Consider the following 16,454-nt stretch of genomic DNA (forward strand, 5'->3'; position numbering starts at 1 on the left):
AGGCTTAAAATGGAGGTGGGCTGCAGACAGAGCGCCCTGCTCCTCACACACTGCTGCCCCGGCCAGGCGGGGAGGTGAGCAGGCTGCCAGCAGGGCTTGGCCAACCCAACCCAAGCCACCATAGGGACCCACGCAGATCATCGAGTCCAACTCCCGACTCCACACGGAACCACACGGAGATCAGAGCCGTGTCCAAACGCTCCTTCAACACCACCGCCACGCCCCACAAACTGCGTGCACGGCCACCCGGATTTGCCACAGCCATCTCTCTCTGTGGATTGCAGACCGCCGTCCGGAGTGGTCAGCGTCGTTTCCTGAGATTGTTTTCCCTTTGTGGCACGACGTGGTGCTGCATGGACAGACCCAGAAAAGATGAAATGCTCCAGCACTCCGCTTTGATGCGATTCGGTGGTGTGACGTTATAGACATGTTCAGACACCAGCGTGTTGTCCTTCCCTGCGCTGCAAGCAGGCAGCACAGCTGGGCAACCAAAAGACACAAAGGCTGTAAAACATCTAAAAGGCCACAGAAACAGCATCTTGGGATTTTGGGAAGAAAAAACAGAAGAAAGCTCTGATTCCAACATGTTCTGCTGAGGCGCTGGCAGCTCCAAAGATAGCTTCCATCTGTGCTGAAGGTGTTCCAGGCTGTTTGCCCTGATACACATGAAGGAGCTTTGCAGGTATTCACAGGCATCAGTGAAACCAGGAGAACATGTTTGTTCCTGGTGTGGTCTGGCAAAGAGCGGGGCTCCTCCAAATATCCTTGAAGGGAGCATATAAACAGGAAGGGGAACGGCTGTTTACAAGGGTTGATAGTGATAGGACAAGGGGGAATGGTCTTAAACTGAGACAAGGGAGGTTTAGGTTAGATATTAGGAGGAAGTTTTTCACACAGAGGGTGGTGACACACTGGAACAGGTTGCTCAAGGAGGTTGTCCATCCCTGGGGGCATTCAAGGCCAGGCTGGATGTGGCTCTGGGCAGCCTGGTCTGGTGGTTGGTGACCCTGCACATAGCAGGGGGTTGAAACTAGATGATGTGGTCCTTTTCAACCCAGGCCATTCTATGATTCTATGATTCATAAACACACTCAGCACACACAGTGCTGTATGAGCAGCAAATAGCAGGATGACCAACAGTAGGGTCACGCAACACTCACACAGTTGTGTGCAACCTTTTGCCATGAATAAATAAATTGTAGGCCCTGTAGCATGAACTCAAATTTGACTTCTTAACACCTCAATACACAGAATTATTCTCAGGGTGTGTGTCTTTGGTTTGAAATGTTGACATGTCTTATTTCAGACCTATACACAGCCAGTTATTTCTTCCCTTCAGAATTATATTTTCACGTGGTCTCAGCTGTCAGTGTCTCTATCCCCTATGTTACAGACAAAAAGCATTATTATGAGAAATTGTTATAGTTACATCACTCAACTGCACAGCAGCTAAGTCAGCTCAGTCCGTCATCACAACATTTAATTCCAGTACTCTCATCACAGAAACATATACATTTTCCTTTCACTATTCAGAAAATAAGGATCATCCATACAATTTTTTTAATTCAGTTTTCAACATTAAAGACAATTGGCAGTGTAGGACAGAAAGTTTTTATAAAATGTTGAGGTCAGGGTCTTTTTTTCAATCTGCAAATAAATACAGGAAAATGAAGTACTTTTATAGTTTTGAACAGCACTCAGCTACCACACCTTATTTTTAACTTGCAATTAGACTGAGCAAGTAGGTTGTTTTAGAAATGAACTTGCTGGCTTGGTGGTGGGTCTGAAGGTTATTTGATCTGGAGCAAAAGAGAGAGGAAATTAATTTGACTGCTGTGAGGACGTATAAACAAATTTCTTGCCTTTACTTGAATTAAATAATAACCTCATCCCTAAGAAAATACAGCCAGTCTTTTGAGCAAACTAATATTAATTTACCTCATTGTTAACTTAAAGCATGGCATCACACTTCAGTGTTCTTTTGGGAGAAAAATTATCTATACTGCTAAATTTTTTCAGATTTTCCAGGAACAACATTTATGAAAATTCACAACATAAACAGTACAGAGTGTTGCAGTGCACTCACACAACTTCCTTTGAACTAGCTGTATTTCAGCAGTTTTGCAGTTTTATCTGCAAAGCATAAAGTCAACAAAAATCTGTGAGGTCAGTCCTACTGGCCACAGTTACCTTTAAGTTCTGCCTTCACAATGTCTGGGAAAACTCAATATGGTTTTACCCTTCACTGGAATATTTGTGCTGGTCTTCTCTTGCATACACACCTAAGATCTAAGGTATCTGTATTACTTGTTGGAGTTTAACCTGGAAGGTGGCTAAGCAGCACGCAGTCATTTGCTCACTCCTCAACTTGCAGTGGGAAGAAGGAGAAAACTGGGGAAAAATAGTAGAATTATGGGTTTAGATAAAATCATATACTAAGATAGAGAAAATGATAATAATTATGACAAATATATATGTATATATATATATATATGAATGTTTATAACAAGTGATGCACAAGCTCTCCAACTCCTGACCAACGCCCAGCTAGGCCCCAAACATTGGAAGAGAGTGAGATAAACTCCCACCCCCTTCAACACTCCTTCCACATGATGCCATATGGTATGGAATATCCCTTTTGCCAATTTAAGTCAGCTGTCCTAATTCTGTCCCCCCCAGCTTCTTGGACCTTTAGCTGTGGATGGCCTTAGCTGTGTGCAATACTGCTTAGCAGCAACTATAAACAGTGGTGTTATCACCATAGTTTTTCTCCTAAAACCAAAACGGAGCATCATACCGGACAGAAGAAAACAATTCCATCCCAGCTGAAACTACTGCAGTACTCAACAGTTGTTGTAACTGCAATTAAAAAATAAGCAATCTGTTAGTTATTATTGTTCTTGAAAAAGCAGTCTCTGTGTCAGGGAGGTTACAATTCATGGTTTCTTTGATTTCAAGAGGTTCTTAATTATGCATTTCATTCCCAATTCTGTGAATGCTACTTAATATTGACATTAGAAATACACTGAAGTCCAAGGAGCAACTCAGCTGCATGGCTGGCCTGACAAGAGTTAAAGCCATCCTTCTGCTCTCCGCTATTCTTTAACTGCTCCAATTCACCAAATGATTGTTTTATTTACATTTCCAAAAATTGCCTTTGGGTCCTCACTTTCTGTCAGTTTCCCCCACATGGTTACATTTGTACAGAGGCCCTCTGGCTTTGCATTGAAATCAACGTTATACAACTCAAGGAATTTGTCAACATAATTATTCTGCAGCTAGCACTAATTTGTCTTTGCTGTCCAACAATCTGTCATTTTAATAGCAATTTCATTCTTTAAAAGCCTTCTCAACAAGAAAGTGAACATGCACGTGTATGGGCACAGGCAACTGTGTACTTACACAGAAGTAAAGAACAGCTGGATTATACGGCATGCAGACACTGTGTGATCACAAAGGTCCTCATCACGGTGAGAGCCCCTCTTCATGATCAACACATTGAACTTGCATCCCAGTGCTGTCTAAGAAAAGCATCTGGGAGCCACTGGGGGCTCCTAGAAGAGCTCTGCCTGTGGTCTCACAGCAACAGCACCATGATTGCAAGCCAGCACTGATGCAGTACCATAGCAAACTGAGTGCCTTCTCATCAGCATATGTTCTCATGCACAGTAAGATCTGAGCTCATTCTGCATGCAGGGGACATTGAAATCATATTCCTGGATGGCTAGGGTCCTGGGCACTGCTTCCTTTCCAAAGCCTTCTTGGGATAAGATTGTTGAGTTTTTGGTTGCGTGGTGGGATGACACAAGCAGAGCATTCTGCTAGCAGGCCTATCTGTAAAGCAAAGGACTGCAGGCTGTTCTTCAAATGACCACATTCAGTATTACTTCACCTCTGCTGGAATTTGTTTCACAGCCAGATGTTTCAGCTGAAATAAACTTTATGTAAAGCAGAGAAAGTTAGAGCAGAATAAAAGCAGTCTCACCTGCTGTATAATAAAACTTTATTTCATTAGCTTTATAACCTTTACAGCTTTATGGTTATTGGCTTTTTTATCTGCACAGTTTTCACTAGTCCTTAAACAATGTGTTTGGTAAAGCTGTGAGCATGGAGGTCTTGCAGAGGGACTTATTTCAGAGGATCAGCCATGGAAAACAATATCTCAGGGAAACCTGGATTTTGTAACCAGTGTGGCCATGAAGATGTGTGATTTCTGGGTGCTCGTTAACAGTGCCAGTGCTGGAACACTTCTGTGCTATGCTGAGCTTACCAACAACGAATATAGTAACACAAATCAAGAAAACTATCTTTTCCTCTAGAATACTTCAGTAAATAAATGAACAAAAGTCTGTTTCTTAGCACAGGAATCACAGAATTATAGAAGTAGGAATGGACCTCTAGAGATCATGTAGTCCAACCCCCCCTGCAAAGCAGCACCCTATAGCAGGCTGCACAGGCAAATACAACATGTATGCCTATTGCATTCAGCAACTCTCCCCCAGTACTCCTTTGATTCCCTTTTTTTCTTCCTCAGAATAAGCTCTTCCTGCCTCTTCTGAAGGGTGGCTTTTTGAAACATCTGCGTTTTTGAGGCATCGACCTGGCCGTTGAAATACATCAAGTAATGCTGCACTGTGCAAAGCTGCATTAGATTTTTGCATTGAAAAATATTGTTGCCTCTTAGAAGAGTTACAAAGAAACATTTTGCACGCTGGCTCTAAGTAAACTGAATGAGACTCTACAATTTAGTTTATCCTAACAAGAGCATGGGACACACCTGCATGCAGGAAAGATGTTCCTGCACAGTGCTGGCATGCAGCTGGGAAAGAGCCCCCCAGCAGAACCCACAGCAGCTCAGGATTTAGTGGAGCAATTTTGACAAACCACCTTCTAAATCTTTAATCATAGAGTCGTAGAGTGGTTTGGGTTGGAAGGGACTTTAAGTACGTCTAGTTCCAATCCCCCTGCTATAAGCAGGGACACTTCCCAGTAGACCAGGTTGCTCATAGCCACATCCAGCCTGGCCTTGAATGCCTCCAGGGAGAGGGCATCCACAGCCTCTCTGTTCCTGTTCCATTGCCTCACCACCCTCACAGTAAAGAATTTCTAATATCTAGTCTAAATCTGCCATCTTCCAGTTTAAAGCCATTTCCCCTTGTCCTGTCACTACATGCTGTTGTAAAAAGTCTCTCCCCAGCTTTCCCATAGGCACTCTTCAGGTACTGAAAAGCTGCAATAATGTCCCTTTGCTTCTCCAGGCTGAAGAGCCCAACTCTCTCAGCCTGACCTTGTAGAGGAGGTGCTCCAGCCCCCTGCTCATCTTTATGGCCCTCCTCTGGACTCGCTCCTGCAGCTCCAATCATTGAACACCTCAGCTTTCTCTGTATCTCTCATGACCACGTCTCCATTTTCCTTCCAGAGAGGGCACACACCTTCCCTGACCTTCCCTTTATCACTTATAATGATGTGTATGAGGGATGAAGTTTACTATCCCAGCTGAAGTTTTGAAAGAAAATCCAATTTCCACCTTTCAGCACAGGTGTTAAGCTATGCAGTCAGAGCTTTGCTGGTGAGCTGATGGAGTGAAAATAATATTTCCAGTGTGTGATTTCTTTTATTCACAGAGCCCTAATGTGGTGGAAAAACACAAGCAGCAGTTTTTCTCGTGGTTTCCAGCCCTGCATGTCCTGGCAGCTTTGTGCCCTGTGTCCAGGCACTCTGTGCCTCTGAAAGCTACGATCTTTGATGCTGCCCACTTCTTCTGCCTTCTGCCTCCATTGTTTGCAGATTGCCAATAATCCTTAAAATGAAGCACTGGCAGCCAGTGCCAAAGAGCAGTGTCAGCCTTTGGGGTTGGTTTGGGTGCTGGTCCCTGGTGGGTCAGAATTGTTCAGCACTGTTTCACCTGTTGCCTGCTCCTCTTCCTTTTTGCCTTTTCTTTTTGCCTTTTAGATGATGTTGAATACATCCATCAGTTTCAAGCAAGAATATGACAGCTGAAAGATCAGAGCCTGCTTCCTGGCAGCCATTACCACATAAAGTAGACATCTAATTTCATTGCAAGTTTTTCCAAGAGAAGCACATTCTGCTTTTGCACTCATTGATCCAGAGCTTTTTAACGTTATCTGAATGAACAGTGCAGCTTGTGAACCTTTCTTACAGCTTATCTTTCTGCTTCTTTGGCTTTTGAATCTAACACCATAGGGAAGAAAACAATATCTCATCGCTCTTCTATCATCTGTTACCTCAAAATATCCCAAAGAATTTACTTTTCCTTATCACTGCAGTGTGATACAGTGGAGTTGTGGTTGTGATAGTAGATCTCTTCATAATATGAGGATGCTCAACAGAGTGCACGGATCATCCAGGTTTCCACTCTGTGCTGGAGAAATCTAGCAGGGAAAAGAGATGGAATTTTCTTGTCTCTCTTTGCGTCTTCTCTGAACTGTTGCTGCCTCTGAGCAATTAAATTCCTGAATTTTAATTGTCATTCATAGAGCAGTTGGACCCAGAGTATGTGAATGAGGGGTTTCTTGTGCTCTCCCCACCTTTCTCTGATGATGGAAGAGAGGGAACTCTGGATGGGACTGTGTCCTCCCAGCATGACAGCAGGGAATGTGCAGCAGTCTCAGAGATAATCTTTCTCCATCCTGGTTGAACAAAAGGAGGTGGAGAACTTAGGCCTTAGGATGCTATGGTCATAGGATTTATTCCTAGGAAAGCCCAGTTTTTCTGACTGTCTTCTTAACATCTCATTTGTTATCAAGATATCCCCAAATTAGTTCCAAATGCTCTCTCGATAGCCTTAAAAATAGTGGGTAACAGAGAAGATATTGTCATGGATGGGGCCCCAGGCAGCCAGGTCTAGTACAAGATCTGGAAGTTGGTGGCCCTGCCTATGGCAAGGGGTTGGAACTTGGTGACCCTTGGGGTGCCTTCCAACCCAACCCATTCTATGATTCTTTGGAAAAGATTAACTGGGAAGAAAATTACCCTCCTTGTTAAGGTGTCAGCAACTCCTGCAGCTTGGACTTTGCTGGACATGGCATTGCCTGGCCGATGGGAATGGCACTGTCAATGGTGTGAGGCCAGGCAGGCAGGGACAGTCATGCCAGGAGCGATACCTGCTGCTGCCTTCAGGAAACCCATGACCCTATATGCACTTGGAATATGTTCCAACCTCAGAGTGGCAGAAGTCAATGGTCATGGGCTGTTTCAGGTTCTTGTTTTCTGCCTCTCCCTTCCCCAGCTCTTCCACAGTGGGCCAGTCCTTATTTCCATCCCCAGTCTGAGTGGAGCCATGGAAAAGAACTCCAGCAAAAGCCCATGAGCCTGTCTTCTTCACACCCCAGACAGTGTGCAGACATCATCTAGCACCAAATCGTGATGCTTGGCTACGTGACAGTATAGGGCAAAGCTTCCAAACAAAGTTTTGCTGCTTCTGCTTCTGTCAGAAGGGTAATGTGAACAACCAATGCTATTCAGTAGTCACATCCTGTGTCCAGAGTGAAGGTCTTGGATGCATAATATACTTGTTAAAGCACTAAAAAGGGGGTAAGCTGGTCCAGTTGATTTCTATAATACCATAGCATTCCAGGAAAACCAACACCTTTGCAGTCACCTTGTCTCAGTGACCTGCTAAGAACAATTTTACCCCAATGATTGCTTTCAATTCTGCTTGACAGACACAGATATCCCCCAGATACATCATCCTACAGACATACGCAGCTATTATCTTCCATGTTCCCAGGGCAGCCTCACAAAGGGGAATACGGCTTTCAGTTTCTTATGTGTAAAAAAGAAGCAAGAACTGCTGGCCAGCCAGCAAGAACTGCTGGCCAGCCAGCCCAGGTGTAACTTCAACACAGCACAGAAGATGCTGCCACTCTCCTGGCCAGGCAGAAGGGAATGGGAGAGCTAGGAGCAGAATGTGGAGATGCAGAATCCAAACCCATGGGAAACTTCCACTGCTCATACAGTGGCATATTTCACTGAGGGCTGAGATTCGGAACATCTTCTCTGAGGTTCCCCAAAGCCTGGATCATTTGGGGCTCATGTGTGGTACAAGACCAAAGATACAAAAACCATCTGTGAAATTCCAGTCCAAACTGAGATCCTTACTGCAGTGAGTGTCTGTACTTCAACTGAAATACTTTGGTGGCTTGATGAGATAATTTGCTTGCCCCTGGATTGTTGGCTTATTTCTATGTTTCTTCCTAACTTCCTAGCTGTATCTTTTAATCTTCAGAACACTGAGCAACTAATACAATCATAGCATCATACAATCACAGAGTCGTTTGAGTTGGAAGGGATTCTTAGAGGCCATCTAGTCCTGCAGTGAACGAGGACAATTACAGCTTCACCAGGTGCTCAGAGCCCTGTCCAGCCTGACCTTAGGTGTCTCCAGGGATGGCTCATCCACCACCTCTCAGGGCAACCTGTGCCAGTTGATATTATACAAGAAGATGCTGAGCACCAGAAACATCTGGCTGTAGGCTCTCTCAGAGCTACTGCTATTCCAACCATTTCCCACCTGCTGCATGGTGGGGCTCTTCCCTGGATTGGTGCATGGTTTGCTGTTTGTTGTATGGTATTTGTATGAATACAGTGTGTCATCATTCCGAGCTTTCCCATTCCCGTGAGAGAAAATACTCAAGGAAATTTCCCAGGGGACGAGGCACATTCAGATAAGGCTGGCACCACTCCAAGGGCATGCAATTGCCAGAGAAAGGAAATTTACTTGACGAGGAATGAGAACATAGCTTGATTTACAGGCTAAGAGCTGACCCTGCAGGGGGTGGAACATCATCTTCCTTGCTGTCGGAGTAGGCTGAGGCTGCTGCACATCTTAGGCCCTGAGTTAATAAACACTGACGTGTTTGCACAGTATGTGCTTGCAAGAGGCATTTCTCTAAGTGCAAGGAGGCAGTTTGTGCATTAGCGAGCCTGGCAGAGACATTTCCTGCACCACTTCAGTGTCTGAGTTGTCAAGTGCAACAGCGGTATCAAAAGCTTCAGCAGGGCTGGGCTTCTTAACATGCACTGTTTCTGGGTGCAGACTGTTAGCACAGGGCTGCAGCTGCTGAGTTTCAGTGGTCTCAATGTTATTGAGAACACCCAGAGAGACCCTATAAATGCAGTCTCAGTCAAGTGCTCGGGTGCACCACTCCATTGATTTCTGCCCTTTTGATTGGTAAATAGTGGAAAGCTAGGCCACAAAAGCAGCAGCTTTCTGCCTTTTGTGTCAGTCTTCCTCTCACGTAGTCCCAGTTCTCTCCAGAATGGTGACCAAAGGCTTTGGAACAGAACTGAGACAGTGCCACAGCATTAAGCAGTCAGAAATTGTGTTTTCAAGGCTCATTTTTCCCCATAGAATGACAGGAATTGGAAGGGACCTCTGGAGATCCTGCAGTGCAACCCTGTGCAAGGCAGGTTACCCACTGTAGGTTACAAAGAAAAGCATCCAGGTGGGCTTTGAATATATCTAGAGAAGGAGACTCCATGACCTCTCTGAGCAGCCCATTCTGGGATGGCTCATTGGTACCTGAGCCAAGAGGAACTGAAAAATGAGATTTTTTTCTTCTCACTTTTAAAACACCCCCATTATGGCAGCCAGTTCTTGCCAGCTGAAGCTGGAAGAAGCAGACAGGAGCTGTGTTTGGTTATGATAGCTTTATAAATGCTTATTTCATGCTGTAGGAGTGTTCCATCCCATTTCAGTTTCTCCAGGCCATATAACAGCTCTGCCTTTTGGCTAATGAAGCACCTTTAGTCATCCCATTCAAAATTAAAAATACGACCTTGCTGTTGTGCCAGATAAGAGATGGGTGTGAATTATCAGAATTCTTTTATGTCTTTGTGACACAATTGGAACCAGGCTGGGACAAAGAAGAGATATTTCATTACACGCCTGCAAGTAAATGGTATATAAAGACACTCCGCAGTACATCATGCACTTCAGCAGAACTGCGTGAGCGGTACTCTGTGCTGAAGATTTACCTAGAAATCCCGCACTTCCCAAAGGAGGGGCACCCTTCTGCGTGTCTACATTTCCAGCAATTCTATTTGCCTCAAAGCACGAAAGAAAGAAGTGGAAAGTGGCTTTATTTAAAGAACATATGGTGGTTGGATGCACCAGAGCTAAAAAAATAGTGGTTAATAACTGAAATCCAGAAGGGAAAGCGGACTCAGCCTGAATGGATTTGAAAGCTTTGTCAAAGAGAGCAATTCCTCTCTAGCAGTGTGAAAGCTTAGGAAGCTAGCAGGGGGGGCTGCCTGACATTTGCTTCCTGACAGAAGATTTTTGTTGAAAAGATCCTTTAGAAATCAGTCTAACCCAGGTTATCCATCCGACAGCACTTGCTGCTACTGCTCTAGGGGCGTGCGGGCCCTGGGTTTCCTCTTTTGCCCGGTGCCCCACTGACTCTGAGCATTTATTTAACCTCATTGGCCTCGGGTTCCCTTGTATACCATGGAAATACAAACACTCTGCAAGTCTTCCTTCTGATTTTCTCCAGTATGTTATCCAGCATTTTGTTTTCATAATAAATCATGGATGACTGGAAAGGTTCATTATCTACAGAGCAGGTTGGTCTGTCAAAAAGCTGCCTTAGCCGAACTAAACGATGGTTCTCTCCTGCATAACATAGCAGTAGCATCATGTAAGAAGTCAGAGGAATACTATGTTGGAAAATAAATGAAGCACAAATCAAATCTCTGTAAAACAACTTAAGAAGTGCTATCTAATATTGACAGCGCTTTAAAAGCTTATGCTTCTTTTGTTATCATGAGTAAAGATGGCTCAGCTTTCCTGTAGCAAACAGATATATTCCCACTGCCTTGTGACAGCATTTGTAATGGTTTGCTGAAGCATCATCCTTCAAGCATGTATTAAATCAGTTTAAGAGCTATTTTTTTTTTTTTAAGTGGCAGTAAAATACTAGAACAGTTACCTTATAGCAGTTTAATAAATGCTCGAGTTCTACCAGTTACCAACCCATAGCAATTTGACTGTTAAAGCCTTACAAAAGCTATGGTACCAGTTACTGTACAGCTTCTTGTTGCCGGGTGAGATGCTGCAATTCAAAGACTGTTTCAGTGAGCCAAGGAGCTGCAGTACTTCCCACTCAATAGAATCACAGAATGGTTTGGGTTGGAAGGACCTCACAGCCCACCCAGCCCCAACCCCTGCCATGGGCTGGGTGCTCCCACCATACCAGGCTGCCCAAGGCCCATCCAACCTGCCTTGAGCACCTTCAGGGATGGGGCATCCGTAGGACACTGCCTGTCTATAACTCAGGGAGACACCACTGTTTGATTTCACCCTAGGCATGTTCTTAAATGCTAAAGTCAAATCTTATTCCCCTCCCAGGTTTTAAAGAAACCACTTTCCTAAGAATCCCAGCCATTTTTTAGCTGTGTAAAACTGGCTGTTGCTGCTAAACTGCAGAAATAAGTACCTGTTCAGACTGGTTACCTCCGGTGAGTTTGTACAGCATTTCCCTCGTGTTGTCCTTGGAGGGCTGGGCAATGATGGCTTTGTCACATCCTCAGTCATAATTATTGGTAAGAGCAGGAGGAAGAGAGAAAGCAGAGGAGATATGAGGTGGGCATTCCTGAGGGCACTGTGCAGTCTGTGATGCTGGGGACCCAGTGTCAGATAGCCCGGTTGAGATCACAGGGGGTTTTGTGGGGAAATGTGAATGTATTTGGGTTCAGCCATGGGCCAGGGCAGGGACTGGTTTCGTTTGCTTGCTCATGAAGAAGCTCAGTGATCTGAGGAAGGAAGAAGAGGCAGAAGATGGGAGGACACGAGTGGAAAGCACAAGTTTGGTTAGGAAAGTAGTGGCAAAAGGCAAAGGGGACGAGAAATACGTCAAGTTTTTGACCTACTCCTTCTTTTACATCATGAGGCCCATGTGCAAGGGCAGTGCACCTTTGTGGGTTCTGTGTCCTACAGTTCAGCACAGAAGTGGTCTCCAAATGCCCCACACAGCACATGTGAGGTCATCCATGCCTCTCTGCACAAGTGAAGAAGTCTGAAAAAAAAAAAAAAGTACCAATTGAAGTGTTTTCTTAAAAATTAACACTTAGGATGCACCCAGATTCCTGTAACCTTTTCCTTTTCCAGAAGTCCAACCTCAGAGTCACTATGGCAACGCCAATGCCTGTTTTCTCTTATTTCCCCATTGACATCACAGTGGGGAAGTTGGCCTCACAGCACCAGGGATGTTCCCAGTGCCCAGTGCCTGTCTCTGATCCTATAAATAAAAGCAAAACAATGCAAACAGAGTTATCTTCCCAATGAACTCAGCTTGTTCTGACAAAAGAGTTCTGCTCCACCAAATAATTACACTAATTAACGCTTTTCACTTCATTCTGGTTATCACATGCAATCCCTTCCCACCACTCCCAAGGCCACATCAATAGCACAGCTCTTGAATAATTCCCCAGTGAACAGACAAAACAAGGGGCATCCCCTTGGTTCTTAGCAAGACAAATGGTACACCCGTGGCTGGGCAGGGGCCTTCCCTAAAGGAAGGGAAAAAGATAGAAGGGGACAGACTCTTTTGCAGGGACTGTTGTGATAGGACAAAGGGAAATTGTTTCAAACTAAAAGAGAGGAAATTTAGATTAGATATATGGAAGAAGTTTTTTATGCTAAGGGTGGTGAAGTACTGGCACAGGTTGCCCAGAGAAGCGGTTGCCCTGGAGACACTCAAGGTAATGATGGATGGGGCTCTGAGCACCTCATGGAGCTGTAGGTTTCCCTGTTCATTGCAGGGGAATTGAACCAGTTGACCTTTAAAGGATTCAACTCAAACTGTTCTAGGAGTCTATGATTCCTTTCTGCTGCATCATTAATACCTAAGTCCTCTCACAAGAGGCAGAACATACACATTGCCTCCCTCTCTACTCTGCCCTTGTGAGGCCCCATCTCGAGTGTCCAGGTCTGGGCCCCCCTACACAAAAAAGACAGAGAACTGTTGGAGAGGGTCCAGAGGAGGGCCACAAAGATGATCAGGGGACTGGAGCACCTCCCCTATGAGGACAGGCTGAAGGAGCTGGGCTTGTTCAGCCTGGAGAAAAGAAGGCTGCGGGGTGACCTCATTGCAGCCTTTCAATACCTAAAGGGAGCCTACAAACAGGAGGGGAATCAACTCTTTGAAAGGGTTGACAACTGCAGGACAAGGGGAAATGGTTTTAAGCTGAGGGAAGGGAGATTTAAGTTGGATGTCAGGGGGAAGTTCTTTACAGAGAGAGTAGTGAGGTGCTGGAACAGGCTGCCCAGAGAGGTTGTGGATGCCCTGTCCCTGGAGGTGTTCAAGGCCAGATTGGATGGGGCCCTGGGCAGCCTGGTATTGAATATGGAGGTTGGTGGCCCTGCATGTGGCAGGGGGGTTGGAGCTTGATGATCCTTGAGGTCCCTTCCAACCCTGGCCTTTCTACAATTCTATGATTCTATGATTTTGTACACCACTCACCCCCGGCTGGTGAGGCCAGTTTCCTGGCTGCAATAGCAATGAGCTCCCTCTGTGACACAGTGCCAAAACTCCTCCTGATAACAAATGAGATGCCAAGGGCTGCAATGCGGAGAGCTTGGAAGCCTCCACCTCTGGTAAAAACACAAGACTTGAACCCACTTCCTAGCCCCAGAATGTGCAACCATACCCATGGCTGAGGAGTCAAGGGTGGATGTGAGGAATCAGCCCAAGCCAGGATGCCTGCACCTGGGTGCTGTGGCCAAGCAGACAGAGCGCTCTGGACCAGTGCCCTTTTTGTTGCCCTGTACAACACCCAGCTCTCCTCTGGACACTGCAGAAAGCTGCTCCGCCGTTTCCAAGGTGATCCTGGGGTGAAGGCTGCTGCATATTCCCTTGCAGGTAGCAGCAGCTGTAGGCAGGAGATGTCCTTGGACAAGCCATTGTTTGCAAGGAAATAAGGAAAAGCAGAAACAAAAGGTCTGTTTGTAATTATATCTTAAAGACCGGTAAGAAGAAAAGACAAATTAGGGCATTTATTTTGGGAGATGGTGATTGTTTTCTAATGCAGCTCGAGCCTTTGCAGCTGGGAATAAGCACTGCAACTCCATTGTAAACAACAAAATTAATCATTTAATCCTCATTTAGCACTGTCCTCTAATGCAATGGATACAAATGCAGTCGGTGCCTCCCACTGAGGCTGAGGTTATGGGAGGAAGACGCTGTGTGGATCGAGATGTGCGCTCTTTTCCATGCAGCACACGGCCCCTCATGGCCCCACGACCTCCTCAGATCCCAGAGAAGTTCTTTGGGAATAACTTATTTCTGCAATTTCTTCTCCAGAGCTTTGCAGCATTTATTTTGATTCAGCCTCACTGGAGTCTTCCTACTGACGTCCTTGAGCTCAGAATTTCACAACACCCTGTGGTTTTGCAGGCAATGGATGTTTGCTTAATAGAAACATTTCAGTTGGTTCCCTACAAAAACAAAGAGAAGCTCACCCCAGAAGAGGTTTGTCTCCTTTCAGTTTTCCTTCTGATCAATCTGTGGGGAAACCATAAGTGTATCCTGCACACACTTGGATGTAACCCACATTTCTTGCTAGCATCATGTTAAGCATCCAGTCTCACAAGGTGCACGGTGATTTCCAGGAAGAATCCACCTGTGCCACCTGCCTCCACCAACTGATGCCAGATGTAAAGGAGAATTAATAACAGCAACCCCACACACAGTTTTTAGGTCACCTCTTCCCAGGGAAATTTTGCCCAGCCTCCTAGACTTCACAATCAAGTTAAACACTGGGAAATAACGAGCTGCAATACAGCACGGGCAGCCAGAGAGCAGTCATTGGCCCATTGGCATGTGTCGCCTTTGCTGTGTGGGCTGGAGTTTCCAATAGCACCGCAGTACATCCAGAGAGCACAATACACATCTGCATTAGGGGACAGCATCAGTCCAGCAGCACGCGGTGTATACTGGCAGGTTATGCACTTATCCATCAGCTCTAACAGTGCAGGGAGCACCAGGGAACACCAACGCTGTTTCAGAATAAATCTCTCTTGATGTTTACATCTGCTCATGAATGTCACAGCCTTTTAGTTTGCCTCCAGCACACTAAAATTCTGCAACACGCTCACTTTTATTATGATTCCTCAAAGCATGCACAGGGCTTGGAACAGGCGTGATGCAGATGAGGGCAGATATATGACGCAGCTTTCAGGAGCCACGTTTCTTTTTAATTAATCATACCCAGACCTGAAATGATACATCAGTCTGCTGTACAGCGATGTGAAACTGATTGGATTTCCATGTAAAATTAACGAAGTTGGGTGGCATTGCTGGAGCCTTCCTATCCAGATATGCAGTCCATCCACTGCCACTCTCCATCTCGCTAAACTCAGCATTCAGCTCCCAGTCCCTGACCCACCCCATCCCCTCAGCTGGCAGGTGGCACCTACTGACCTGGCATCCCTCCAGGGCTGTGGGATTAACAACCACATTCTTACAGCAAATGTCAGGAAAACCATTACCTCCCCATTACCTCAACAGCGTTTTCAAAAGTTAATTTATTTCCCTCTCCTCTTCTCTTTCTTTCTGCAATTTGCACTACTGGTTGCTAAACAGATGATGGCATGCTTCACCCCACCTCACAGCCCTCCCCTATAGCAATGCTTTAAGTAATTCACTGCTTTACCTAATTACTCCAGCGCGTTGTCAAGCACAGCAATTTTATTTCCATCCAAACCACCACTCTTCCCCAAATTAATACCCATTATTTTCTTCCAGCAGAATTTCAGCTCCTTAATAGCAGTAGAAAGAAAAGATTTCTGGCCACTTGGAGCCATTAGGGGGAGATCTGTGAGACAGCACCATCCCAGCACTGCCAGTCAATCTCTCTGTTGGCACTGAGATCATTTGGAGTAGAACCCAGAGCTGCCCTCCTATGCACCTTCAGGATCCCCAGCCGTCCCCATTGTTCTTCTCTTGGTGTCCAAGGCTGCTAAGGGTTGGAGAGGAACCACAGCGCACACATAAGGGACGCACTGCCTTGTGCTTACTGGGAGGAAAGGGCACCAACAAGGTGCAAGGAAGAGCTGAGCCCAGATCCTAAGCTTTGGACCTAAGCTAAAGCACACTCTTTTCTCTGCTTGTGCCCCACACTGCATCCTGGTTTGGTGAACTGCAGTCCTCAGCATCAACATGAGGTGAAACGGAGCAGCCACAGCAGCAGCACAATGCCCAAAGGCTCTCTGACAGATGTGGGTGTGCAGAAGGACACCGTGGGTGGTTGTGGCTGCAGATGTACAAGCACAGAGGTACGAGCAAGAAGGTTACATGGCAGTCTGACATCCAGCCAGGTAGCAGAAATAATGCTTGGTATGAAATCAGTTTATAGGAGAGCATAAATGCAGAGATACGAAACATTTGCTTTCAAAATCATTTTGAAAAGAGCTGTCTCAGACATCCTAACAG

At 45.5% G+C, this 16,454-nt stretch overlaps 1 long non-coding RNA gene across 6 annotated transcripts; it reads right to left on the reverse strand.

Moving 5' to 3' along the window:
• Positions 1-960: 960 nt before the first annotated feature.
• On the reverse strand, positions 961-13,105 carry LOC116225753 (uncharacterized). Of its 6 annotated transcripts, none has more exons than XR_004166152.2 (6): positions 12,116-12,728; positions 11,893-12,038; positions 11,460-11,775; positions 6,549-6,650; positions 2,798-6,392; positions 961-2,391 (listed from the first exon to the last, which is right to left on the reverse strand). It is a non-coding gene; the product is annotated as an uncharacterized LOC116225753 (long non-coding RNA). The 6 variants fall into 6 exon arrangements; XR_016466232.1 differs by having other exon boundaries at positions 2,798-6,457; XR_016466233.1 differs by lacking the exon at positions 12,116-12,728 and adding an exon at positions 12,750-13,105 and having other exon boundaries at positions 2,798-6,650.
• Between the last annotated feature and the right edge of the window lie 3,349 nt (positions 13,106-16,454).

Source organism: Phasianus colchicus, chromosome 4, assembly GCF_987193195.1.
Source record: "Phasianus colchicus chromosome 4, bPhaCol1.hap1.1, whole genome shotgun sequence".
In the NCBI taxonomy this organism is placed as follows: domain Eukaryota; kingdom Metazoa; phylum Chordata; class Aves; order Galliformes; family Phasianidae; genus Phasianus; species Phasianus colchicus.